This window comes from Erinaceus europaeus, chromosome 2, assembly GCF_950295315.1.
Source record: "Erinaceus europaeus chromosome 2, mEriEur2.1, whole genome shotgun sequence".
NCBI classification, from domain to species: Eukaryota; Metazoa; Chordata; class Mammalia; order Eulipotyphla; family Erinaceidae; genus Erinaceus; species Erinaceus europaeus.
Window position 1 is genome coordinate 79,587,774 of NC_080163.1, and position 27,341 is coordinate 79,615,114.

At 36.4% G+C, this 27,341-nt stretch overlaps 1 protein-coding gene and 1 non-coding gene across 2 annotated transcripts in view; one reads left to right on the top strand and one right to left on the bottom strand.

The window, feature by feature from the left end:
• Nucleotides 1–27,341, bottom strand: part of SGCZ (sarcoglycan zeta) — a 375,824-nt gene that overhangs the window by 298,213 nt on the left and 50,270 nt on the right. The gene's annotated exons all lie outside the window — the stretch shown is intronic.
• On the top strand, nt 16,507–16,613 carry LOC132537151 (U6 spliceosomal RNA). Its single transcript, XR_009548614.1, has one exon. It is a non-coding gene; the product is annotated as a U6 spliceosomal RNA (small nuclear RNA).

Consider the following 27,341-nt stretch of genomic DNA (forward strand, 5'->3'; position numbering starts at 1 on the left):
AAGAGGGAGAGGAGGAAGAGGAAGCATAGGACACATCAATAAAAGGCATAAATAAATACATCAATAAAAACATCAATAAAAGACATCAATACATTGAACAAGATCCTAGCCAACTGGATACAGCAATATATAAAAAAGATTGTTCCTTATGACCAACTGGGATTTATTCCAGGAATGCAAGGCTAGTTCAATATATGTAAGTCAATCAACATCATTCACCAAATCAATAAAAGAAAAAACAAAAACCACATGATTATCTCAATAGATGAAGAGAAAGCCTTTGACAAAATCCAACACCCATTCATGTTCAAAACACTACAAAAATGGGAATTATTAGATGGAAAATTCTTCAAAATAGTGGAAACCTACAGCTAACATCATACTCAATGGAAAGAAGCTGAAATTATTCCTCCTCAGATTGGGGCCTAGACAGGGCTGTCCATTATCACCATTTATCTTCAACATAGTATTGGAAGTTCTCACCATAGAAATCAGACAAAAGAAAGGAATCAAAGAAATACAGAGGGAAGGGAAGAAGTCAAACTCTCACTATTTGCAAATAATACGGCGGTATACATAGAAAAACCTAAAGAATCTAGTAGCAAGCTATTGGAAATCATTAGACAATATAGCAAGGTGTCAGGCTACAAAATAAATGTACAAAAAAAATCAGAAATCAGTGGCATTTCTTGATGCAAACATTAAGTCGAAAGAATAGGATATCCAGAAATTATTCCCATTCACTGTCACAGCAAAATCAATAACATATCTAGGAATAAGCATGACCAAATATTTGAAAGACTTGTATATTAAAAACTATGAGTCACTATTCAAAGAAATAAAAAATGATACAAAGAAATAGAAAGATATTCCGTGCTCATAGATTGGAAGAATTAGTATCATCAAGATGAATATTAGACCCATAGCCATGTACAAATTCAATGTGATACTCATCAAAGTCCCACCAAGCTTCTTTAAGAGAATAGAGCAAAAAATCACAATAATTTATCTGGAATCAGAAAACACCTAGAATCATGAAAACAATCTTGAGGAAAAGAAACAGAAATGGAGGCATCACACTCCTAGATCTCAAACTTACTGAGGCCATCATAATCAAAACAGCCTGGTACTAGAACAAAAATAGAAACAGACCAGTGGAACAGAATTGAAAGCCTAGAAATAACACCCACACCTATGGATATCTAATTTTTGATAAAGGGACCCAAAATATTAAATGGAGGAAGGAGGCTCTCTTTAATAAATGATGCTGGGAAAACTAGGTTGAAACATGCAGAAGAATGAACCTGAACCACCTTATCTAACCAGAAACAAAAGTTAACTCTAAATGGATCAAGGACCCAGAGGTTAGACCAGAGACTTTCAAATACTAAGAAGAAAACATTGGTGTAACACTTTCCCATCTAAACCTCAAGGACATCTTTGATGATACAAACCCAATTGCAAGGAAGACTAAAACAAAAATAAATCAATGGGACTACATAAAATTGAAGAGCTTCTGCACAGCCAAAGACGCCATCACTCAAACAGAGACCCTTCACAGAATTGGAGGTCTTCACAGGCCATACATCAGACAAGAGACTAATAACCAAAATATACAAAGAGCTCAGCAAACTTAGCACCAAAAAAGGAAAGGACCCCATCCAAAAAATGGGCAGAAGATATGAACAGATTATTTATTACAAAAGAGACCCCAAAGGCTAATAAACATATGAAAAATTGCTCCAGGTCACTGACTGTCAACAAATACAAATAAAGACAACATTGAGATACCACCTCACCCCTGTGAGAATGTCATACATCAAAAATGACAGCAATAAGAAACACTAGAGAGGTTGTGGGGACAAAGGAATCCTGCACTACTAGTGGGAGTGTAAATTGGTCCAACCTCTGTGGAGAGCAGTCTGGAGAACTCTCACAAGGGTAGAACTAGACCTCCCATATGACCAAGTAATTTCTCTCCTAGGGATATAGCCTAAGGACTCCCTAACACCCAACCAAAAATATATGTTTACACATATGTTCATAGCAACACAATTCATAATAGGTAAACCAAGGAAGCAAACCAGGTGCCCAGCACAGATGAATGGCTGAAAAAGCTGTGGTATATTTGCACAATGGAGTAATACACAGCTATTAAGAACAATGAATCCACCTTCTTTGACCTATCTTGGATAGAGCTAGAAGGAATTATGTTAAGTGAGGTAAGTAAGAAAGATAAAGATGAGTATGGGATGATTCCACTTATAAACAGAAGTTGAGAAAGAATAAAAGAATGGGATTTTTCAAACTTCTTTTTCAACTTCTGTTTATAAGTGGGATCATCTTCTCAGACAAGCAGGGTCTACCTGCATATTAGATGTTCAGCACAGGCAAAAACTAGTAAAGTCATGGACCCTTTGGATTATAATAAAAGCGACCTAGGAGCTTTTTTCAAAACAGAGACCCTAAATCTTCACCTGTAATATTCAGTCCTGGAACCTTAGGGTGGGGCCCACTTTTCTGCATGCTGCTCTTAATTCAAATCAAATAATATTCCATCTGCGGATCACAACCTAATCAATGCAACAAGTGCCACCCCAGCATGTTTCACTTCAGACTGTGACCAGAGACTTCAGGTGTGGAATGACAACCCTTCAGCTTCATCACTCGGGTGAGACCTTTCCTTTCATAGTATTCTCTAATTCCATTCCAGGTGTTCCACTCCCAATAAAGTCCCCAAACCTAGATATAGTCCAGGTCCCCTGAGATAGAGCATAGGTTCACCCGTGCCCATAAACTAGGGGAAAAATATATACCTGAAAGCAGTAGTACACGAGAGCACGCAGGGAATACCCCCCCAACACTTCATCTGCACTATTCTGGTCTTTAGGTCCATGATTGTTCAACAATTTGTTTGGCTTTGTATGTTAACTCTCTTTTCAGCCACCAGGTTCTGGATGCCAGCAAGATGTTGACCAGACTTCCCTGGACAGACGACTCCATCAATGTGTACTGGAGCTCCACTTCCTCAGAGCCCCACCCTACTAGGGAAAGGGAGAGGCAGACTGGGAGTATGGACCGACCAGTCAACGCCCATGTTCAGAGGGGAAGCAATTACAGAAGCCAGACCTTCCACCCTCTGCAGCCCATAATGACCCTGGACCCATACTCCCAGAGAGATAGAGAATGGGAAGGCTATCAGTGGAGGGGGTGGGATATGGAGATCGGGTTATGGGAATTGTGCGGAATTGTACCCCTTTTATTCTATGGTTTTGTTAATGTCTCCTTTCTTAAATAAATAAAAAAAAATATTCATGCCTTTAGGTTCATGATTAGTCAACACTTTGTTCTGCTTTATATCTTGTCTTTTTTAGCCACCAAGTTCCAGATTCTACCATGATGCCAACCTGACTTCCCGGGGCAGATGACCCCACCATGTTAGAGCCCTGTCTCCCCAGATCCATGCTCCACTAGGAAAAGAGAGAGACAGGCAGGGAGTATGGATCGACCTATCAATGTCAATATTCTGCAGAGAGAAGTAATTACAGAAGCCAGACCTTCCACCTTCTGCACCCCATAATGACCCTTGGTCCATATTCCCACAGGGTCATAGAATAGGAAAGCTATCAGGAAAGGGGATGGGATATGGAGCTCTGGTGGTGGGAATTGTACCCCTCTTATCCTATGGTCTTGTCAAGTGTTTCCATTTTATAAATAAATAAATTTAAAAAGAAAAGAAAAGGAAACTCAAAGCAGAATCTGACTGACTTTGGAGTAGGGCACCAAAGCAAAAATCTCTGGGTGGAGAGTGAGGGTAGCACAGAGGGTTAAGCACACATGGCACGAGTCACAAGGACTGGCCTAAGGGCCCATTTTCAGCCATGGTTCCCCAGCTGCAGGGTGGGGGGGGTTGCTTCACAGGAGGTGAAGCAGGTCTGCAGGTGTCTATCCTTCTCTCTGTCCTTTCCTTCTCTCTCCCTATTCAATATCAACAACATCAATAACAACAATGATAATAACCACAACACCTATAAAACAACAAGAGTAACAAAAGGGAAAAAATATCCCCCAGGAGCAATGGATTCCTGGTGCAGGCACCGAGACCCAGCAATAATCCTGGAGGCAAAAAAAAAAAATAGGGAAGCTATAAAGGGAACAGATGTGATACAGAGTTTTAGGGGTGGGGACTGTGTGGAATTGTACCCCTCCTATCCTATAGTCTTGTTAATATTTCAATTTAATAAATAAAAATAAAAGGCCACCTGATCTACTCTGAATTTGAATCATCAAATTTATAAATCATATTTCAAGTCTTACAAAATTACTTTAGATAATTAAGATTTTTATGTTTTTACTATATATTACAAAACCCATAGATATGTGAACACACACACATACACATAGATGCTCCTGCTTGCATGTTTACATAAAGAGATACGCTAGAAATATGTACTTAAACCTATTTGACATTTGATCAGTATCAGAAATTCATTTTTCTGTAACATTATGATTCTACTATGTTTATAAACAGAGTATGCAATGGATTATCTCCACATAATGAAAATGCTAATTATATTAGGTCATAAAATTAAGATATATGAGCTTATAGAAAAATAGTTTTACATTTTCTATATTACAGCACTGTCCTCTAAAAGAACTTTGGAATTATAATCAGAAGCTAATACTTAAATGGACTATGATATTTTGATTCTCAGTGAAAAATCAATTACTTGCCCTTGACAAAACCTTTTATTATATCTAGATGACTTTAACTACTAAGAAGATATTGGAACTTTTTTAAGCCACTGACAGCTTTAATCTTGCAAGTGCATGCTTCCAAACTATGTGAGATAAATTTGAAAAGGTCAAATCTGCTATAATTAATGCCATGATTTGGGCCACTTTACACTTGAAGTCACCAGAAACCTATGCTGAATGACAGGTTAAGTATTCTCTCTTCACCAACCTGACATCATAATGTGGACTTTTTAAATGAGTTATTATGTTATTGTTTTATAAGATAGAATATTCTAAATCATAGAAGAACATTGCAGTAGAACTCTACATTTTACAAAACTAACAGAATCACCCTTAATTTTGTGGTAATAAAGAACAAAAGAAATTTAAGTTAATGTTAGTGAAATATGTAACAATTTGTTAACATATTAATGTCTAAATATTTCATTAAATAAATGCGACATTTTCTCTTTTTAACTATTTATAATCTTTATTTATTGAATAGAGACAGCCAGAAATAGAGAGGGTAGGGGGAGATAAAGAAAGAGAGAAACAGAGAGACACCTGCAGACCTGCTTCACTATAGAAGCTTTCCCTCTGCAGGTGGGGACCAGAGACTCAAACTCAGGTTCTTGTGCATTGTAACATGTGTGTTTAACCAGGTGCGCCACCACTCAGCCCTAATATTATCCGATTAATAGAAAAAGAATTTTGAGATTAGTATTGGAATGCAAATACAGCAACTGACAAATTGCAAAATTAAAATACCATAAAATGTATATCTTTTAATATTGAACATACATATATGCTAGTTATTTAAATAAACTGTTAATTCTTTTAAGTTAATGATCATTAATTGTTTAAATATAAAACTTCCAATTCTATCAAATGTCTCAGTTCTTCACAGCACTTCTCATCTGTGGCTCTTATATTAAAGAGAGTAATATGCTTCTATTCACTGAGTAATTTTTTATTTCAAACTTTGAATAAGTAGCACAGTAGATTCTAATATGATTCTAATAACAACTTGATAAAGTAGTTATTTAAGTCACCACTTTCAGATGGCATTATATTACTTTTTTTTTTCTTTTTTTAAAATTTTTATTTATTTATTTATTTTAATATTTATTTTATTTATTTATTCCTTTTAGTTGCCCTTGTTGTTTTATTGTTGTAGTTATTATTGTTGTTGTCGTTGTTGGATAGGACAGAGAGAAATGGAGAGAGGAGGGGAAGACAGAGAGGAGGAGAGAAAGATAGACACCTGCAGACCTGCTTCACCGCCTGTGAAGCGACTCCCCTGCAGGTGGGGAGCCGGGGTTCGAACCGGGATCCTTATGCCGGTCCTTGTGTTTTGCGCCACCTGCGCTTAACCCACTGCGCTACAGCCCGACTCCCAGCATTATATTACTAAACAGATTCTTGTACAGTTAAATGGCTGATCAAGAACCATGATCCAGTCCTGTTTGACTCCCACATTCATGTTTACATTGTTTCTTGTTATCCTGGAAAACGAGTTCATAAAACTCTAAAATCTCAAAACAAGAGACAAGGACATATCTACTCCTTATTAAGCATCTTATTTCTCTATGTTTCTCCTTCTTACAAAAATTTACTTTTTTAATTAAAATTTCTTTTGGGGGACGGGCGGTAGCACACATGACACGAAGCACATGGACCTGAGTAAAAATCCCGTTTCGAACCCCACCCCGTCCCAGTTCCCCACCTGAAGGGGAGGGTTGCGCTTCACAAGTAGGGAAGCAGGTCTGTAAGTGTCTGTCTTTCTTTCCCTCTCTGTCTTCTCTCCTCTCTCGGTTACTCTCTGTTCTATCCAACAATGACAACAACAACAATAATAACAACAAGGGTAACAACAAGGGCAACAAAATGGGAAAAATGGCCTTCAGGAGCAGTGGATTCGTAGTGTAAGCACCGAGCCCCAGCAATAACCCCGGAGACAAAAATAAATGACATAAAATAAAATATAAAATAAAATAGCTTTTTGTTGCTATTACTGGGGCTGGACAGAGAGGCAAATGGGGAAAGGGAAAAACAACAAAGTTTCCCCTAGTGGAGTGTGTCTGGTCTTAAATCTCGGTCATGCACATTTCCAAGTAGATATATTCCCAGGTGAGCTATCTCACTGACCCTTATTGAAATATTCTTACAAGGAAATGCTGTTCTTCAAGACTGTACTGGCTGAGGAGGACAATTTCACATCTCCTCCCAAAATATGTATTAGTACATCTTCTCCTCCAACCAAGTATTAACACTCATTCAAATGTGGTATGCTTTTCTAAAGAGAAAGTAGGTTGTGACCCCTCCACATACTGAGAGAAGGTATGTAATTTGTTCCCTCTGGGGAATCTTCAAAAAACTGCTGCTGGTGGCTAATGCTATTCCTATAACTTATGATTTGGTGATATTCTATTTTATGCATTTCTTCAGTTTCAAATTCACCCTTTGTTTCTTCCATTTTTATAAAGTTTGCAGTGATAGACTATACTTTTATTAATATTTAACTCTGTGAAATGCCTCTACACAAAATTATTTGTATGTATTTCCACTGATATACTACTTTTCATATTTCATTAATGAGGAAAGGTCCAAATCAGCTGAATAAACCTTTAAAACAAACTTTGGGATCCTGCACTACTTTGGTTTTAATCATTTAATTTTATGAGCTCATTAATGAATGTTAATATTCTTCAGTTAAATTTATTACGTATATTTTTATGCTTCTTACCACTCTGAGTTGTTTTACATACTAGTGATTTTTATTACCCTATTTGTAATCTAAATTGAGTTTAGGTAGTAGAAATGACACAATTATCTTATTTTTATTAGATAACTCCTTGTAGTGTTTTACACTGTTTTATTCTCTTTCAGTATTTTATAATCTACTAAAACTGTCTAAAACAATATGCATGAAAGGCTAGTAAATGTTTCTCTTTAGCCAAATAAAATATGATTTAATAGACACAGAAATGTTAGGCTTGAGGTTTTTCAATTTCTAAGAATTATAAAAAAAATTGAATGATCTTATTTTCATCACAACATACAAAATTCAATACTGTTTTATATTTGAAAATATGAGAGAAATGCAGAAACAACACAATAATACCATACATTTTTCAGATATTGCTTTATGTACTTATATGAGATTTCATATTATCAAAAGCATAGCATCATTACACTGTGACAATCTTTTTCCCCCATGTCACTGGGGGATGGAGAGTAATAGTTAATAGTTGTCTGCACATGGGTACAATTTCTCAGTTCCATATGACTGGTGTCTGAAAAACACTCTCACCTCCAGTTTAGGACCCCAACTCCCTTCTCCAGGTTCCTCTTCCTATCCTTCCCCAGAAGGAGCTTTAGTGCAGTATGCTACTCCCAGTCCAAGTTTCACCCTGTACTTTCCCTTTCTGTCTCTGTCTCCCAGGTTCTACCTACAACTGAAGCCACTCATCTCTCTTTTCTGGATTCATCCCACCCAACACAACTCCTTCAGGTTCCATCCAAGGTGGCAAAGATTGGGATTGTAGAATTTCTGGTCTAATCTATAGGTTTTTGATTTATTTTGATCTGATGTTGATGATTTTTTTAAGTGGTGGCCTATTTTCTTTTTTGTATGTGTGGATGGCTAGATTCCCCACCACCATTTGTTGGGGGAAACTGTATTTATATCCACTGAATGGTTTTGGTTCCTTCGTCATATATTAGATGGTTATATATAAGTAGGCTCACATCTGGGTTCTTGATTCTGTTCCACTGATCCAACTGTCCATTTGTATTATATTAACAGATGTTCAAATCACTACTGCCTTATAGTATAAAGTTGGAATTTGTTTGCTTCTTGTCATGTAGGACTCCTTTCCATAATTTTGATGAATGCCTGGCAGTTCTACCACTGTATGTCAGATTCTTCCTTTCCCTAGTAACCTGAAATATTTTTTTCCTTGTCATTGCTTTTGGATAGTCTTAAATATAATGTATCTTGGTGTGGAATATTTTGAATGAAGGCACATAAATGTTCTTTCAGCTTCCTGGAAGTATATGTTTTGAACATTGCCCATGTGTAGAAATTTTTCTATTATGATTTCTTTGAATATGTGTTCTGCTCCTCTCTCTCTCTCTCTCTGTCTGAGGCATCCCAATAACTTTCACATACATTTTTTTTTCTTATGGAGCCTGCCATTTCACAGAGAACTGCTTTATTTTCAGAAACCTCTCCTCTCCAGCAACTCTGAACTCAGAAAGTGTGCTTATTTTATCTTCTTGTCCTGATATTCTCTCCTCAAGCTGAATTGTTCTATTTCTAGGCCTTTTAGGTAAGTCTTAACTCCATCTAAATTATCCTTCACATCCTCTATCTCTGTTCAGAGTTTTCTTTGTGAATTTTGTAACACTTTGGTGAAATGATCTCTGAGCTCATATATCTGTATGTTATGGTTAGATTCTTGAATTGCTCTCATAATGATATTTCTAAATGAAGTCTGACATTTTCCCAAGGTATTGCATGTTTGAACAATTTGTATTCATTCCATGTTTTTATTAAATGTAATTTCTGTTATTTAGCCAGAAGATAACACTGTGAATTGTATCATTTTTGTGTCCTGGGATGGAGGTGGTGGACAGTCTTCTATGACTTTGGGTAGATTTAGACATAATAGAGTCTTGCTGTCTTGCTTCAGTTTGTACTCTGGTATCTCAATGCCTGCTACCACAGTCTGGGCAGGCTAGATGAATTTAGTTTTTGAACAGTTTTATCCCTAATAGTTTCCTCACATCCTCAGAGCTGAACCTGTGTTTAGCTGCATAGCTACCAAAATGGCATGGGATGCCTGTTGCAGATTCCTAATTCAAGCTGTTTTTGTCTTGAAAGTTTCTCTCACATCCCTTACCATGCTTGCCTACATCCACCTGTGGCAAAGTGAATTTCTTCAGGAGTTCCTGTTAGATTGTTGTATGGATCTGGAGTATTTTCATTGATTTAGCTAGTTTTTAGTAGGAGTGATCTTTTGGTGGCTGCTACTCTATGGACATGCTCCCAGAACCATGTGGCATCCAATTCTTAATATGTCATTAATATTTTCTTCACACCCACTCCTCTAACCTTCACACTCCCACCTCCAGATATTTTAATTTCAAGGATTTCACCTATACTTGTTTATAAAAGAAGGTAGAATATGTTCTTTTTAAGATTCTACAGAAAGATAATGTTAAGGGGCCAGGCAGTGGTGCACGTATTTAAGAGCACATATTACAGCGCCCAAGGTTCTTGGTTCAAGCCCCTAGTCCCTACTTGCAGGGGGAAAGCTTCATGAGTGGTGAGGCAGGGCTGCAGGTATCTCTGTCTCTTTCCTTCTTTCCCTCCTTAATTTCTCTCTGTCTCTATCCAATAATAAATACGATAAATAAAGATAATGGTAGAAGAATCTGATACCAGTGTAGGGAAGGCAACACCAACTATTGGTGAGAATGTGCAACAGTGGAACTTTCACTGCAATGGAAATAATACAATTAATTAGAATACAATGTAGTAGTTTTTAACACAGTTGAATGACCTAAACATACTCTCAACCATACAATCCAATAGTTACATTCCTTTAGATTTACCTAAAGAATTAGGCATTTAAGGGGTCCTGGTGGTGGCACAGTTGGTTGAATGCACATATTACAATGCACAAGGATCTAGGTTCAAGTCCCTGGTCCCCACTTGCAGTGAAAAAAACTTTGTGTGTGGTGGAGCAGTGTTACAGGTGTCTCTCCGTTTCTCTCCCTTTCTAGCTCCCTCTTCCCTCTTGATTTTTGGCTGTCTCTATCCAATAAATAAATAAAGATAATTTAAAAAATAAATAGATATTTATGTCTACACAAAACCTACACACAGATGTGTATAGCAGTTTTACTCATAACTGTTCATTTGTGGAAGCAACCAAGATGTCATTCAATAGGTGAATAGCCAATGGAATGGTACTTAGACTCTACAAAAGAAAAAGAAAAAGAAGAAAGAAAATAAGTAACTAACAGCAACAAAAACTGCCAAGCCATGAAATGTTCTAATCAACAGAAATACATAAAGGAGGTTATTATATTTAATATTAAAAACATTATTTCTTCAGTAAGTCTCCAAATGCCACTCCACATCTCTTTGTTCTTCACAGGAAAACTTTAGTACATGGGCATCATTTTTCATTTCTTTCTATATTCTCTCCACCCAGTCTCTTCTACCCCTTTCAGTTTTATTTTCTTGCATATATTCAAAACATCTGTTTTCAATGTGGTTAGGGGCTATTTCTACATAAAATATACAATTTTAATCCATTAATATATTTGCCTTATGATCAATAGGAAATTATTCAATATATCTGCCAGTGATGCATATTTTTATACAATCATAATTTTATACTTTTGGTGACATTACTAGTTTAAGAGAAAACTATAATTTCATTAATGTCACAATAGATTTGAGCAAGCACTTGATGCTATTGGATTTTTTTCAACCCTACAATCACATTGTGACTAACTGCAATACATCTTGTTTTGAAAATGCATATAAAGCTATAAAATAATATGTAAGGAGCTAACACTGGTTATTTCTGGAAGACAAAGTGACAAGGCTATTTTTCATTATATTTTATAACCTTTGGTTTTGTAGTAATGGAATTTATTAACATTCAGTAATAAAATTAAGATATCAAATATAAAAGGTCATTGAGCAAAATTTTATACCTGATGTGATTCTTCACTTGTTTTGCCAACATAAACAACTCAAATACTAGACGAAATGTATGAGATAATCATTCTAAAGTACTCTTTACTTTAGACAATAGTCAGATAATGACTGTTTCAATTTATGTGAGACAAGAAATAATGCATGAGCACAGTTGTCCTTGATTCTTACCTGAAATCATAACATAGGAAAGAGGTCCCTGGTAGTTTTAAGTGAAAAACCTTCACTTTAATTTTTAAATATAAATAAGATGCTAGCAGGATGTGACCAGCCTTCCCTGGACAGACAACCCCACCAATCAATGTGCCTTGGAGCTCTGCTTCCCCAGAGCCCTTCCCCACTGGGGAAAGAGAGAGACAGGCTGTGAGTATGGATCGACCTGTCAATGCCCATGTTCAGCAGAGAAGCAATTACAGAAGCCAGACCTTCAACCTTCTGCATCCCACAATGACCTTGGGTCCATACTCCCAGAGGGTTAAAGAATAGGAAAGCTATCTATCAGGGGAGGGGATGGGATACAGAGGTCTGGTGGTGGAAATTGTGCAAAGTTGTACCCTTCTTATCTTATGGTTTTGTCAATGTTTCCTTTTTATAATTAAAAAATTTTTTAAATAAAAAGTTTAAAAAATTATATGTTTATAACATTAATGAATTTTCTTTATATGGAATGGATATAGAATGCTTATCTCATCCCTGTGCAGGTGCCATGCTAATCTTATTTTTATCACTCCAATTTTGGGACCAATGTTGCTTGAATTTTAATGATAGTCTTAGTAGTTTCCACATATCAGTGAGTATTATAACTGCTTAATTCTGGTTTATACTTCAAGAACTCGCTCCTTTGTACTTCTAACATCACTTGGATAGTAATCAGTATCCAATTTTTGAAAGTTATGAGAGATAAAGACAGGGGTAGAGAGAGAAAGAACTGATGAACTGCATGTCTACCTTTGATAGAACCAGGGCCTCACGAATATAGGGAAATAATTACCTCCCTGGCCTCAGGGAATTACCTCCTTTGAATTGACAAAAATGATTTTTTTCATGAGGATTCCCAAGATGCACTTTAGATTTTCAGTTATTTTCTCCAGAGAGGACAAGTATGTCAACATGTAAATATATTTATTAATAGGCTCAAATTTCTATAAATTTTGTCCTTTCTAATTTTGAAAGCTTAGTTTTTTAATGCTATTAATGAGACATTTTTAGTCATTAGAATCATGAAATAGTTGGACTGACTTGTATACATATTTTAATAATTTGAAGTATGCAGCAAAAAAAATCAGATATCTAGGAATAAACTTCATGAAGGCAATCAAAGATTTATACACTGAAAACTATGAGTCACTGTTCAAGAAAACAGAAAGATATACAAAGAAATGGAAAGATATACAAACTGTGCTTATGGAGTAGAAGAATTAACATTATGAAAATATGATACTATCCAGAGCCATATACCCTTTTAATACATTTCCTATCAAGGTCAGTTTTCCTCTCCTCGGTCAACTAATAGCAAAGGACAACTAAGAATAGCAAAAGAGAACACCTGGGACCACAACCATCTCAAAAAAAAATTAAGTTTTAAAAATATATTTATTTACTTTTGGATGAAAGCAGAAAGAAATTGAGAATGGAGGGGATTATAGAGAGGGACAAACAGACACTTGTAACACTGTTTCACCACTTATGAGGCTTTCTTTGAGGTTGGACATCCGGTGGGCTTGAACCTGGATCCCTGCAAAAGGTTAAAGGTGTGTTCAATGAGAGGCACCAATAACCAGCCTTTCAAAATTAATTTATAATGAACATTATAAAAGTGTCTTCATCTGAAGCTGTTTATAGATTTTTTCAAACTATTCAGTTGTTTTATAATAGAACCAAGTTCTCTATTAAAGTACTTAATGAATGTGTTTTACAAATTTGCCCACTTAAGTTCATGTCTCAATGACCTTCAGTAAAGTTACAGAAAAATTACTTTTTCAGAAGTTACTTATTTTTCACTGGTGCATTTTAATAAAATATACACACCCATATAGTACAACGACTTTAAATTCTTCAAAAAAAAAAAAATAGGTCAATGGCTTAAAACATTTGTGCCTGAGTAATTTATGTATTGTAAATAAAATAACATCCATTACTCTCTTTGTGATCTTACAAGAACTAGAATTGCATGGACTGGTTTCACTGAAACCTACCAGGACAAATTTGTAATGTTGCATTTCAAGTATTTCAGAATTTGATAGGCATGGTAATAGCATTTTGACCGGTGCTGCTTGCTGATAGCAGTTCATAAATTGCTCTGAGAGGACATTATATGCTTTTTTTTTTTTTTTTTTTTTTTTAGCTAGAAATTGTAGTTGGGCTATTCAACCATAAACTGAAAATATTAAATTGAAGATTCTGGTACAGTGTTGCCATCACTGGAGTTTCACCTCTCCAAACTGACATTTTCAGATAGCTAGACAGAGACATAGAAAAAAATACAACAGGAAAGCTTCCTTCAGTGTAGTGAGGGTGAAACTTGAACCCGTGTCTTGCAAAAATAAATGCACTAGTCAAGTAAGCTATCTTGCCAGTCTCCCCAAATAGTTCATTTCTAATAAGAGTGTAGTAGACATTTTAATACATTTTATCATATAAAATTTCCTTTAAAAATAATACTTTGGGGCTGAAGAGACAGCGTTATTATGCAAAGGACTTTCATACCAGTGGCTGTGAGGTCTCCGGTTCAATCCCCATGACCACCATAAAATGGAACTGAGCAGTGCATCCCATGAGTACCCATTCATTGGGGAAACTGACGATTGTTCCTAGCCGACTGAATCCACATGGATCCTAGTCACTTTCAAAGCCAGCAACAAGCAGCTCCTGACAGTTTTCAACCTGACGCTGTTGACTGGCTACGGAAGAAGGGCAAATGCTAGAAGAAGAAGAAGAGGAAGAAGAGGAAGAAGAGGAAGAAGAGGAAGAAGGGGAAGAAGGGGAAGAAGAGGAAGAAGAAGAAGAAGAAGAAGAAGAAGAAGAAGAAGAAGAAGAAGAAGAAGAAGAAGAAGAAGAAGAAGAAGAAGAAGAAGAAGAAGAAGAAGAAGAAGAAGAGCAGCAAGAGCTCTGGCCTTAGCCTCTGACTCTGCCAAGACAATTGTAGCTTTTTTCATAGAACATTAAACACTAGGTTTTAAATTGGTAATTTTGTTTGGCTTGTGAATGATATTGTAAACATCCAAATATCCCTAGCAAGCAAAACAGTTCCCCATCCCTGACCTAAGCCATCTTCCTAGAAGTGAAAGCCTATAATTTGTTAGACAATATTACATTTTGTCTTATAGTAATATAATTCTTACTAGGTTGGTCTAGGTATTCTAATTTTGAGCTCATTTCCATCAGAAAGTTTTAAAAATAATTATTATGACCAGTGTCTTTTCTTTATTTATTTTTTATTTTTTTGACACCTGCAGACCTGCTTCACAGCCTGTGAAGTGACGCCCCTGCACGTGGGGAGCCAGGGGCTCCAGCTGGGATCCTTAAGCTGGTCCTTGTGCTTTGCACCACGTGCGCTTAACCCACTGCGCTACCTCCAGACTCCCTTCTTTATTTTTAATGATAGATACAAAGAGAAGGGGAAGTTAGAACCCAGAGCACTTCTCAGCTGTGGCTTTTGGTGGAACAGGGGATTGAATCTAAGACTTGAAAGCCTCAGGTATGAAAGACTTCTATGTAACCATTATGCCGTGTGTGTGTGTGTGTGTGTGTGTGTGTGTGTGTGTGTGTGTGTGTGTGTGTGTTCAACTCTGGTTTATGATGGTGCTGGGGACTGAGCCTGGGGCCTTTGTTGCATCAGGCATGAAAGTCTTTTTGCATAACTGTTATGCTAGCTCCCATGTCCTCTATCAGTGTAATTTTGATTAGCCACCATTCTGGCTGGAGTTTCTGTGCTTTTAAATTTCATTACTTAGAATGGATAAATTGATAAACTCCCATTATTAAGAGTACAAATAATTTTATCTTTAACTGAGGGAAACCTGTAATTTGTTTCCTAAAGTTTTTTGATAAGCTAAATTGTTACCTTTCTATTTATACTAAACGAGGCATTTTGTTATCTCAAAGAGAAACACTGTTAAGAGTATAAAATAGGGGATCAGGTGGTGGCGCAGTGGGTTAAACGCATGTGGAGCAAACCGCAAGGATCAGCGTAAGGATCCTGGTTCGAGCCCCTGGCTCCCCACCTGCAGGGGAGTCGCTTCACAGGTGGTGAAGCAGGTCTGCAGGTGTCTATCTTTCTCTCCCCCTCTCTGTCTTCTCCTCCTCTCTCCATTTCTCTTTGTCCTAGCCAACAACGAACAACATCAACAATGGCAATAATAACAATAATAATAATAATAACAACGAGGCTACAATAACAAGGGCAACAAAAGGGGGGAAAATGGCCTCCAGGAACGGTGGATTCATGGTGCAGGCACCGAGCCCAGCAATAACCCTGGAGGGAAAAAAAAGAGTATAAAATGGCATAATACTTTCTTTGTTTACAAATTTAAATGAATTTATAGTTTTCTGTCACTTGTAAGGCTGAGTGACTTTATTTCTCATACGTGGAACTAGTAACAGGTATAATATTTAGAAGCAAAATTTATCAGAAATTATATAATTTTTTTTCTGCAGATTTGAAGTTTGTGGAACTGGGGTCTCATACAAAATTTCACTTTTTCTAGGAATGTTTTTCATCAGGGAAGATAAACAGCTCTAGCTGGGAAAGACAGAAACAGTCTGGGGATGTGGATCAACCTCTCAATACCCATGCCCAGAGGAGAAGCAATTATAGCAGTCTGAACTCCTACCTTCTTACTTCCCCAAAACAACCTTGATCTATACTCCCAGTGGGGTAGAAGTGACAGAATGAAGATAAGAGAGCTGTGAACTCCAGCTCCATCAGCACCCAGAGAGAGAGAAGGAAAAGGAGAGGGACATATGGAGGTACGTTGTCATGAGCAGTTTGGAGGGGAAGAGAGGATTGAATCAGAAAAAAAAAGGGGGGGATACTCGCTTCGGCAGCACATATACTAAAATTGGAACAATACAGAGAAGATTAGCATGGCCCCTGCGCAAGGATGACACACAAATTCGTGAAGCATTCCATATTTTAAATGGGGGGAAACTATATATAAATATGGACAGATAGTTGTAGAGACGATGGTTGGCCTATGTCTACAACATTAGGGGAACAGTGGTGGATTGCAGTGGGGAGAGTGAAGATTCAGACAAAACTCTGGTGGTGGAATTATATGGATTCAAACCCCTGGTGACATGTAATTCTGTAATATAAAAATAAATAATTAAAAAGGAGGAGAAACTATTGATTTTTTTCTTTTTTCACAACTGCAACAACTCTTGATGCAAATTAATTTTAGCAAAAGATTGAACTGAATATAAAATAGTTTTAACACATATTTTAACTGGAAAGTATATTATAAATATCTTTGATAAACAAAGAAAAAAAACCCGTGAAACAGAGAAGGAGATGTATCACAGCCCTAGAATTACTCCATGTGTCATAGGACTACCAACAGAGTGCAGAGGCTCAAGATACTGGGTACTGTACAGCAAACCCTAACAAAAGGACTTTTCAAAGTTAACCCAATTACCAAATAATGTGATGATAACAATAACTATCCATTGTCTTTTTGAACCCTAAGACAACAGGAACCTCACATCTCCACTATAGACCTATATTTCCCCCAGTCCTGGAACCTTAAGATAGGGCCCACTTTCCTGCATGCCTCTCCCAATCCATATCAAGTAATATTGCATCTGCCAATTGCAACCTAATCAACACAATGATTGCCACCTCAACATGCTTCACTTCAGACTGTGTCCAGAGACTTCACGTGTGCAATGACAACCCTTCAGCTTCATTTCTCGAGTGAGACCTTTCCTTACATAGTATTCTCTAATTCCATCCCAGGTGGTTCACTTTCTAACAAAGTCCCAAAACTTAGATATACACCAGTTTCTGTGAGAGAGAGCATATGTTCACACGTATCCATAAACTACTGCAAAATATATACCTGAAAGCAGAAGTACACTAGAGTTTGCAGCGAGTACCCCCCTAACACTTCCTCTCCACTATTCCAAGCTTTGGGTCCATGATTGCTGAACAATTTGTTTGGCTTCGTATGTTAACTCTCTTTTCAGTCACCAGGTTCCAGATGCCATCAGGATGCAGGCCAGGCTTCCCTGGACTGAAGACCCCACCAATGTGTCCTGGAGCTCTGCTTCCCCAGAGACACACCCTAATAAGGAAAGAGAGGCAGACTGGGAGTATGGACCCACCAGTCAACGTCCATGTTCAGCGGGGAAGCAATTACAGAAGCCAGACCTTCCACCTTCTGCAACCCACAATGACCCTGGGTCCATGCTCCCAGAGAGATAGAGAATGGGAAAGCTATCAGGGGAGGGGATGGGATATGGAGATTGGGTGGTGGGAATTGTGTGGAGTTGTACCCCTCCTACCCTTTGGATTTGTTAATTTATCCTTTCTTAAATAAAAAATAAATTTAAAAAAAAGAAATCTTAAGTTCCACAAAATAAAACTGACATGTACAAAAAAAAAAAAAAAAAAGAATATAGTCATAGGCAGAAATGTTCTCTCTTTGAATATAGGTGTCCTAAAGTTCAGGACCTCTTTATCAACTTTTTCTTTAAAATTTATCTGCTAGCACACGAAGAAATTGAGAGGGAAGAGGAGATAGAAAGGGAGAGCACTGCTTCACCACTTGTGAAGCTTTCCCTCTGCAGGTGGGGACCAGGGACTTTAACCTGGGTCCTTGTACATGGTAATATATGCACTTAATCAAGTGTACCACCACCTGACCCCAAGTTCAGGACTTTTGATTAAAAACAATGCCCATGTTCAGTGAAGAATCAGTCATAGAAGCCAGACCTTTCATCTTCTGCACCACACAATGATCCTGGATCCATGCTCTCAGAGGGACAAAGAATAGGAAACTTTACAATGGAGGGGATGGGATATGGAACTTTGATAGTGGGAATTCTGTGGAATTGTACCCCTCTTACCTTGACAATTTCTTCCTTTCTTTCTTCCTTTCTTTCTTCCTTTCTTTCTTCCTTTCTTTCTTTTTTCTTTCTTTCTTTCTTTCTTTCTTTCTTTCTTTCTTTCAATTTTTATTTTGTTATCTTTATTTGCTGGATAGAGAAAGTCAGAATTCGAGAGGGAAAGGGGTGATAGAAAGGGAGAGAGACAGGGAGACACCTGCAGCACTGCTTCACCACTTGTGAAGCTTTCCCCTTGCAGATGGGGACAGGGGATTCGAACCTGGGTCCTTGCACACTGAAACATGTGCAGTCAACAGGGGACCAGGGGCTGGAACCTGGGTCTTTGCATACTGTAACATGTGCGGTCAACCAGGTGTGCCACCACCTGGCCCCTTTTTATTTCTTTTTTTACAAATAAGAAACTAATGAAGTTATGGTTTCACAAAGAGCTTAAGGAAATTGAAAAATTAAAAACCTCAAATTAAAAAATATATAATTTATATAAATGACAGTCATGGAAGTGCAGTATTTATAGACTTCAGACATCCACTATGTCCTCCTTTATGGATTATTGTGGGGAAGAGCCCACTGTCTGGGAAGTCCAAGCCATTATTTCCATGAGAGTCTGAGAGGGTTGACCCTGAGGCCCCTCCTTCCAGAGGGGTAATAGGCAGATCTCCACCTGACCTCATGATTTTATGATGGATGGGCTTTTCCAGACTGGGAACCTTCCTGCACATGCTTCCTCATTCCCTTTGAACAAAGGTCATGAATTACCATAAGTGGCCAACCGAAACCCACCACAAATATCCTGGTCTTGATCAATAGCCCCCTTCTCTCCTGCCCTGAAGTGCTGGTGATATACCTTTAGAGAGAAGCCTGCCTATGTGTGGTGAGCTTATATGGTAACTTCACCTGATAGGTCAAACTTAGCCCTGTATTGTGTGCGTGGCGTGACGATTATCTTAACTTTTCCCTAACCACTTGACTATATATCTGCTGGTTTGTACCCCCAATAAATGAGTTGTTCCCTGAAACAGTTCCGGAAGGTGTGGTCTCTCTTCCTCTGCATGCTCACCAGGTCCCTCGGATCTTTTCAATGGACCTCCCAGGGGTCACCTCAACTTCCATAGCCAGTGCCCAGGGAGGCAGGGGACTGAGAGCCACCCACAGATTATGCTTAATTTCACATGGTTACAATAAATTCTTATTCTTTCATCAAAGTAGCTATCTATTTTTCAAGGCACTGAGTGTATTGCTTGATGTATTATAATGGCTTTTGTTACTAAGGAATAATTTAACAAAGCTAGTGACTTGTTTCTGGCAATTTAGGTGTTCTGATAATGTGAAATATATAATATCACACTAACCACTGGTGTTTGGAGTCTTTCCTCTTATAAATTTTATGTTTTGATCCTTACACAGACATGGGAAAACTTATTTTTGACACATTCATATTGTATACACAAAAATGAGGTTCTATAAACTTCTACAAACCTTTAAATTTAAAAAAGGACTGTGGTTGCAAGGACTTTTTACAAAAAAGATTGTTCATCAATTACTTACTAGACAAATGCACAGTCACCGACTGACATGATCTCATACACATTTTGACTACTACTTTTTAAATATTTTAAGTAATCCATATTGCTTTATTAATACAAAATTAGTTTTATACTGACATGTCTAAATTTCACATGAGACTTGAAATGACACAATTTGGGGTCATATTTTTTCCAAGGCAGTTAGCCTTATATTCATAAATTGTGTTATATTAGAAATAAGATTGTTTTTATGGAATAAGATTTAGTAGCTATGTAATTGTCAGTTGATATTCTACATGTTCACTTGTGTTTTATATACTGTGTTTTTGAACATTTAAGCTACTTACCTTTTGAAAATCAATAACCCTTAATAATGTTATTTCATTATCTTTGTGTTCTCAGAAATAGCACTCATAATAATTTACATGTGGTTTTGAAAGCTTAAATTATAATTAATTAAACAAAATTCAAATCTCCATTACTCCACTATGCTAGCATATCTTAAATGGTCTTTAGGCTCATTTGTTAATGAAAAATGAATTGCATTAGCACAAAGATAGAGCAGTGAATTTCCTTCCTTCACTTTATAAACCTGTTCCTATTGGATACTGCAGACATATAGTATTTTCAGGCTTTTAAAATATTGGTTACTGTCAAAGTCAACACTGCTGATTTTCTTTTTTACATAAAGAATCTAGTTCTTTCTTTTTCTTTTTTAAAAATTTTTATTTATAAAAAGGAAACTGACAAAAACCATAGGATAAGAGGGGTACAACTCCACACAATTACCACCACCAGAACTCCGTATCCCATCACCACCACGGACAGCTTTCCTATTATTTTTAACCCTCTGGGAGTATGGACCAAGGGACATTATGGGGTACAGAAGGTGGAAGGTCTGGTTTCTGTAATTGTTTCCCCACTGAACATGGGCATTGACAGGTAGATCCATACTCCCAGCCTGTCTCTAGTCTAGTTCTTTAGAACAGTGAAAGAAGTCATTCATAAATGCATTGTAAAGAACAACACTTGTTTTACTAGTTATCAAATGCATGAACATTTCAAAATAATGAAAAGTGTAACTAAAAGGAGACTCCCTTTCATCCCATAAACTTATCAAATTTCCTAGTGTCACAAATAGATCTACATGTAGACACAATGCTAAACATGATGTGTCTAGTCAGAATCCTGTTGTACACTTCCAAAGAGAATAAAAGCAGGACATAGATTGCTACCAAATTTCTGCATATATGCCAAAGGTGCTACTGTGCACTTAAGCCCTCTCAAATTTGTGAATGCAATAACAATGTGTAAACTTCTTAATGAATAGCAGCATTAGTGCTGTTTTGTTTTCTTTTTCTGCCTTTGTCACTAGAGAATTTTCTCCTGGGATAGGAACAGGTACATAGTACATTAAAGGACAAGATTTTCAGGAACAACATTATTTAAGATCATTGTTGATATATATATATATATGTGTGTTCATTTTACTCCAAAATCATGTCTTTCTCTTAGTTTAAGATCTCAAAAAGATTTACAGAGACAAAGTGATATAAAGCACACATATCAATGAACGTTATATATACTCTGACTTTGTTTACATCTAAGCAATGACCATAGATAATCACTGGGAGCTTTAGTTTCTCTTTTTATTTTTTTAAATTTTTTATTGGGGAATTTATGGTTTACAGTTGTTGGTACATGTGTAAAGTTTCTCATGTTTTCTGCATAATACTCTTAACCCCATGCCTAGATCCTCCTACCATTGTGCTTCAGGAGCTGAACCTTCCCCCATGGCAACCCTCCCCCATTCCCACGCCCTGGCCAAACTCAGTCCACATCCTCCATGTGTATGTATTTCCCTTCTGTTATTTCTCAGCTTCTATCTATGAATAAGATCACTGCATATTCACTAGTCTCTTTCTGGCTTATCTCAATTAACATGATTCCTTCAAGTTCCATCCAAGATGAGGTGAAGGAGGTTAACTCATCATTCTTTATAGCTGAGTAGTTTTCCATTGTGTATATATACCACAGTTTTCTAAGTCACCTGTTGTAGGACACCTAGGTTGCTCCAGGTTTTGTTTATTACAAATTGTGCTGCTATAGTTTCTTTTGCTGTGCAGAAGCTTTTCAATTTGATGTAGTCCCATGGGTTTATTTTTGTTTTAGTCTTCCTTACAAATGGATTTGTATCACTGAAGATGCCTATATAATTTAGATGGAAAAGAGTGCTGCCAATACTTTCCTCTAAGTATTTGATTGCTTCTGGTCTAACATTCAGTTCCATGATCTATTTGGAGTTTACATTTGTGTGTGGTGAAATGTATGGTTCATTTTCATTCTTCTGAATGTTTCGACCCAATTTTCCCAACACCATTTGTGGAAGATATTCCCCTTTCTTTACTTAATAATTTGTATACCCTTGTCAGAAATTAGATGCCCTTTGGTGTAGAGGGTTACTTCCGGGCTCTCAATCCTATGTCACTGGTCAGTGTGTCTATTTTTGTTCTATTACCAGACAGTTTTTATTACAAAAAATATATATATTATAGTTTGAGATCTGGGAGTGTGATACCTCTAGTTCTGTTTTTTTTTTTTTTTTTCTCAAGCTTGTTTTGGTGATTCTAGATATTTCCTGGTTCCAGATGAATGTTTGTTATATTCTTCTTAGAAATTGGTGAGACCTTGATAAGAATTATATTAATTTTTTTTTACATATATTGAACCAGTTATGCATCCCTGGGATAAGTCCTACATAGTCATGGTGTACAATCTGCTGTACCCTGTTGGCTAGAATTTTGTTCAATATTTTTGACATCTATGTTCATCAGAGAAAGTTGTCTATAGTGTGTGTGTATATGCAACTCTCTTCTTTTGATATGACGTTGGCTTCACAGAAGGTAGAAAGGTGTGTTCTTTCATCTAAATTCTTTCAACGAGCTTAAAAAGGTTTTGTAGAATTCATCTGTAAAATCATTTGGTCTGCAACTTTTATTGTTGGAAAGGTTTTTGATGACTATTTCAATGTCTTTGGCTATGATTGGCCTGTCCATGTCTTTAAGTTCCTCTTGATTCAATTTTGAAAGATTATATGATTCTAGGAAGTCTTCCATTTCTTCCAGGGTCTCTAGCTTGGTGGCAAATAATTATTCATAGAAGCCTCAAATGGTACTTTGGATTTCTGTGGTGTCTGTTGTGATGTCTCCATTTTCATTTACAATTCTATATATTTCAGTCTTCTTTTTTTTTATTTAGTCAGGCCAAATGTTTGTCAATTTTCTTTGCCTTTTTGAGGAACCAACATTTAGCTTCATTAATCATTTCTATATATTTTTATATTTAATGTTATTCATTTCTGCTCTAATTTTAGTTATTTCAGTCCTTTTGTTTGTTTTAGGGTTCCTTTATTGTTCTTCTATTCCTTAAGGTGTATAGTCAGATTTTATATATGAGATTTTTCTTGTTTCTTAATGTGTACCTGTACAGCTATGGATTTCCCTCTTTGTATTACTTTATCTGTGTTACAAATATTTTTGTACCTCATATATTTATTATAATTTAATTCTAGGAACATTTTTTTTCCAGAGCACTCGTAAGCTCTGGCTTAAGGTCGCTAGGGGGATTGAACCTGGGACTATGGAGCTTCTGACATGAGAGTCTGTTTGCATAACCATTATGCTATCTATCCTCTGCCATAGGAACATTTTAATTGCTTCCTGAACTTCCTCTTTGACCCAATAGTTATGTAGTATACTGTTGAGTTTCCATATTTTGTGACTTTTACTAATTTATTATTTATTGTTAAGTGTTAGTTTAATTCCACTGTCGTCTGAGAAGATGCTTAGGATGATTTCAATGATCTTGAATTTTTTTGAACTGTCTTGTGGCCTACCCTATAGTCTATCCTTGAGAGCATCCCATATGGACTTGAAAAGAATGGGTATTCTTGTTCCTTGGGATGAAGGACTCTGAAAATTTCTAACAGGTCTAATTATCTAGTCCTTCATTTAATTCTCGTGTTTCTTTATTAACTCTGTTCAGATGATCTGTCAGTTTGTGAGGAGGGGATTTTGAAGTCTCCTACTATTACTGTGTTGCTGCTTATATATTTATGTAGCTGTCTCAATAAACGTTTGACATATTTAGATGCTCCTGACTAGGTACAAAAATGTTAGTAATTTTTATGTCTGCTTGGTAGACTGAACCTCTAAGCATTATATAATTATTCACCCTTGCCTTCTATTATTTTGTCATTTTTAATGTTTATTGTGCCAGATACGAGAATATCTATTCCTGCTCTTCTTTGTGTCCATTAGATTATATGACAGTTTTCCATCCTTTCATGTGAGTCTGTGTTTGTTCTGTAGTGTTAGGTGGGACTTCTGCAGACAACATATGGTTGGATTGTGTTTTCTTATCCATCTTCCTACTCTATGCCTTTTAATGGGTGAATTTAGCCGCTGACATTTACTGCTATTATGTATTTAAGATGTATTAGTTCCATTACTCTGAACTTCTCTGAGTAATAAGATATATGGCATGTTTTGGGTGGTGGTATTATTTATAGGAGATATTTTAGAACTTCTTGTAGGGCAGGCTTGATGATAGCTTATTCCTTAACTGTTGCCTGTCTGAAGTTTTTATTCCTCCATCTAGTCTGAATGATAGTCTAACAGGATACAATATTCTTCACTAAAAGCCTTTTTCTCTCTGAGTGGTCCATATATATCTTGCTAGTCTCTTCAGCCTTTTAGAGTTTATGTGGAGAAATCTGCTGATAATCTTACGGATTTTCCTCTGTATGTGACTGTTTTTCTTTTGAAGACTTCAGAATACTTTCTTTATACTTACTCCTCTCCACTCTATTATGAGTTTTGGTCTCTTTATGTCTGGGCTGATTATGTTTGTCTGGGATTGTCTGGGGTTAGTGGAAGTCTTTATGTCCTTTCTGTTGTTTAAAGTAAGGAAATTCTCAGCTATTATCTCTTATAGTATGCTTTCTGTCCCTTCTTCTGTTTTTCCCTCTGGCAAGCCAGTAATGTGTATATTACTTCTTTTGAGATTATCCCATACGTCTCTGTTGTTGTTTTCAGTGTCTTTTAATCTCTTTTAGTTCTCTTGCTGTTTCCCCCCCCATTTTCTCTAGTTCATCCTTAATCTTGATAACTCTGTTTTCTGCCTCAATTATTCAATTCTCACTTTCCTCAGCTATTTTCTTTATATAAACTAATTTGTTACAATGTTTAGTTTCAATTTATGTAATTGAGATTGATTGGGAGATTCACAGTTTAGCTTGCCTTTGTCCTTTATAATACCTTTTTGCCATTTCATAAACGGACTTAACATTTTCCACCACATTTTATCTTTGTTCTGTCTTCTGTAGTTTTGCTCCTACTGGAATGAAAATTTCACTTCCATTCAGAGATACCAGCATCTGAAGAGATTTTTTGAGGTGTTATAACCTAGGTGTTATCTTCATCTATCTTCGAAGAACTGCACTAGCTTATATATTTTTTAAAATAAACTTCACTCCAACACAATGAAATTTCATGACAAACTTCCATTAAACACATAAGAAAAGTGATATGTATAGTGGAAAGAAACTTAAAATATTCTATGCCCTTCCATTAAAAACACAATAAAAGTGATATCTATAGTGGAAAGAAACTGAAAATATTCTATACAAATTTTTTGTGCTGCCTTCTTCCTCCAGACTGATAACCACTAGATTTACTGCATCTCTAGCATGTGTAACAAGAAGAAGTTAGGCAACCAAATTAAGAAGAAAAAAAACAAACAAACACAAACTCTAATAGTTTAAAATATATAGCAGATACTAGGCGGTATATCTTAAAATACCACTAGATCCACATCAAACCTTTACAGACCATAAAATGAGACAAAAAAGGAAAAGAAATGTCTGAACCAAAACTGACTCACATCACCTTTGAATTATTTGCCATCAGCAATTTTTCTTGATTTATATTTTGTCATTTTTTAAATATTTATTTTCCCTTTTGTTGCCCTTGTTGTCTTAGTTATTACTGTTGTCATCGTTGTTGGATAGGACAGAGAGAAATGGAGAAAGGACAGGGAAGACAGGGAGGGGGAGAGAAAGACAGACACCTACAGGCATGCTTTACCGCCTGTGAAGCGACACTCCTACAGGTAGGGAGCCTGGGGCTGAACCCAGGATCCTTACTCTGGTCCTTGTCCTTTGCTCCATGTGCACTTAACCCACTGCACTACTGTCTGACTCCTATATTTTTTCTTTTAAATGATCATCAAAATTAAGATTTAAAGAAACATTAAAAAATTCAACATGTAATTAGTCCAACATTCATGAATACTTCATATTCAATATCTATAAAGTCCTAAATAGTTGCATCCTTCGGATTGAATTATGAGAATAAGCTTTTTATTTTTTTTTACATATGATTCTATGCTGAAGGACAAGTAAGACACACCTAGGGGAACTCCACACTTAATTTAGTGCACCTGCTTGGCACATTCTACTTATATTCTGTATTCCTGCTGACTACAATTTTGCTAATCCTCTGACCTAATAAAGACTGCCAGGAGCTGGCATGCATGAGCAGCAAGAAATCAAATGTGCCATATTGTTTAGCATCTGTTCCTAACTCCCCATGAAGTTTTCTTTGCAAGTAGCATAAGACTGTCTCCCTCAATCAGTGAGGTAGTGAACTCCACTAAGATATATTAGTCTTCATCAAGTATTACTCTTTATATGATAAGATAGAAGTATGGCACACTTAAAAGCGCCTTGGATAATTTTAATGTTAATATATAGTGATGACATCCTCCAAAGAAATCTCTTAGCTTTTGCCCTAATATTTCTGTGTAATTTTTGGAATCTGAATGTCAAGAATATCTTTAGGGGCAAATGGTAACACTTAAAAAATGCTGTATAATCTTGACTTGATTTGCAGGAGATCTGGCAAAATTTAACTACTCATAAATTCTCTTAATCTCAGTTTTGAATAATAACATCATTTCAATGTATTAGTGTTCTCTTGTGAATAAGCGTTTATAAAACACGGAATGCTCTTTGAAATTGCACTGATTTGTTTCTTATTAGCAATGGTAATTAAAGAAATATAATTTATAAATTAAGAAGCACACATACTAATTAATGATCATAACTCATTTTAGACTTCCTAGACACAAATGCATTGAGATATTATTACATACTTAATGACAACTGTTTAATGACATATACTAAATATATAAACACTGCCAGATTTCAGAAA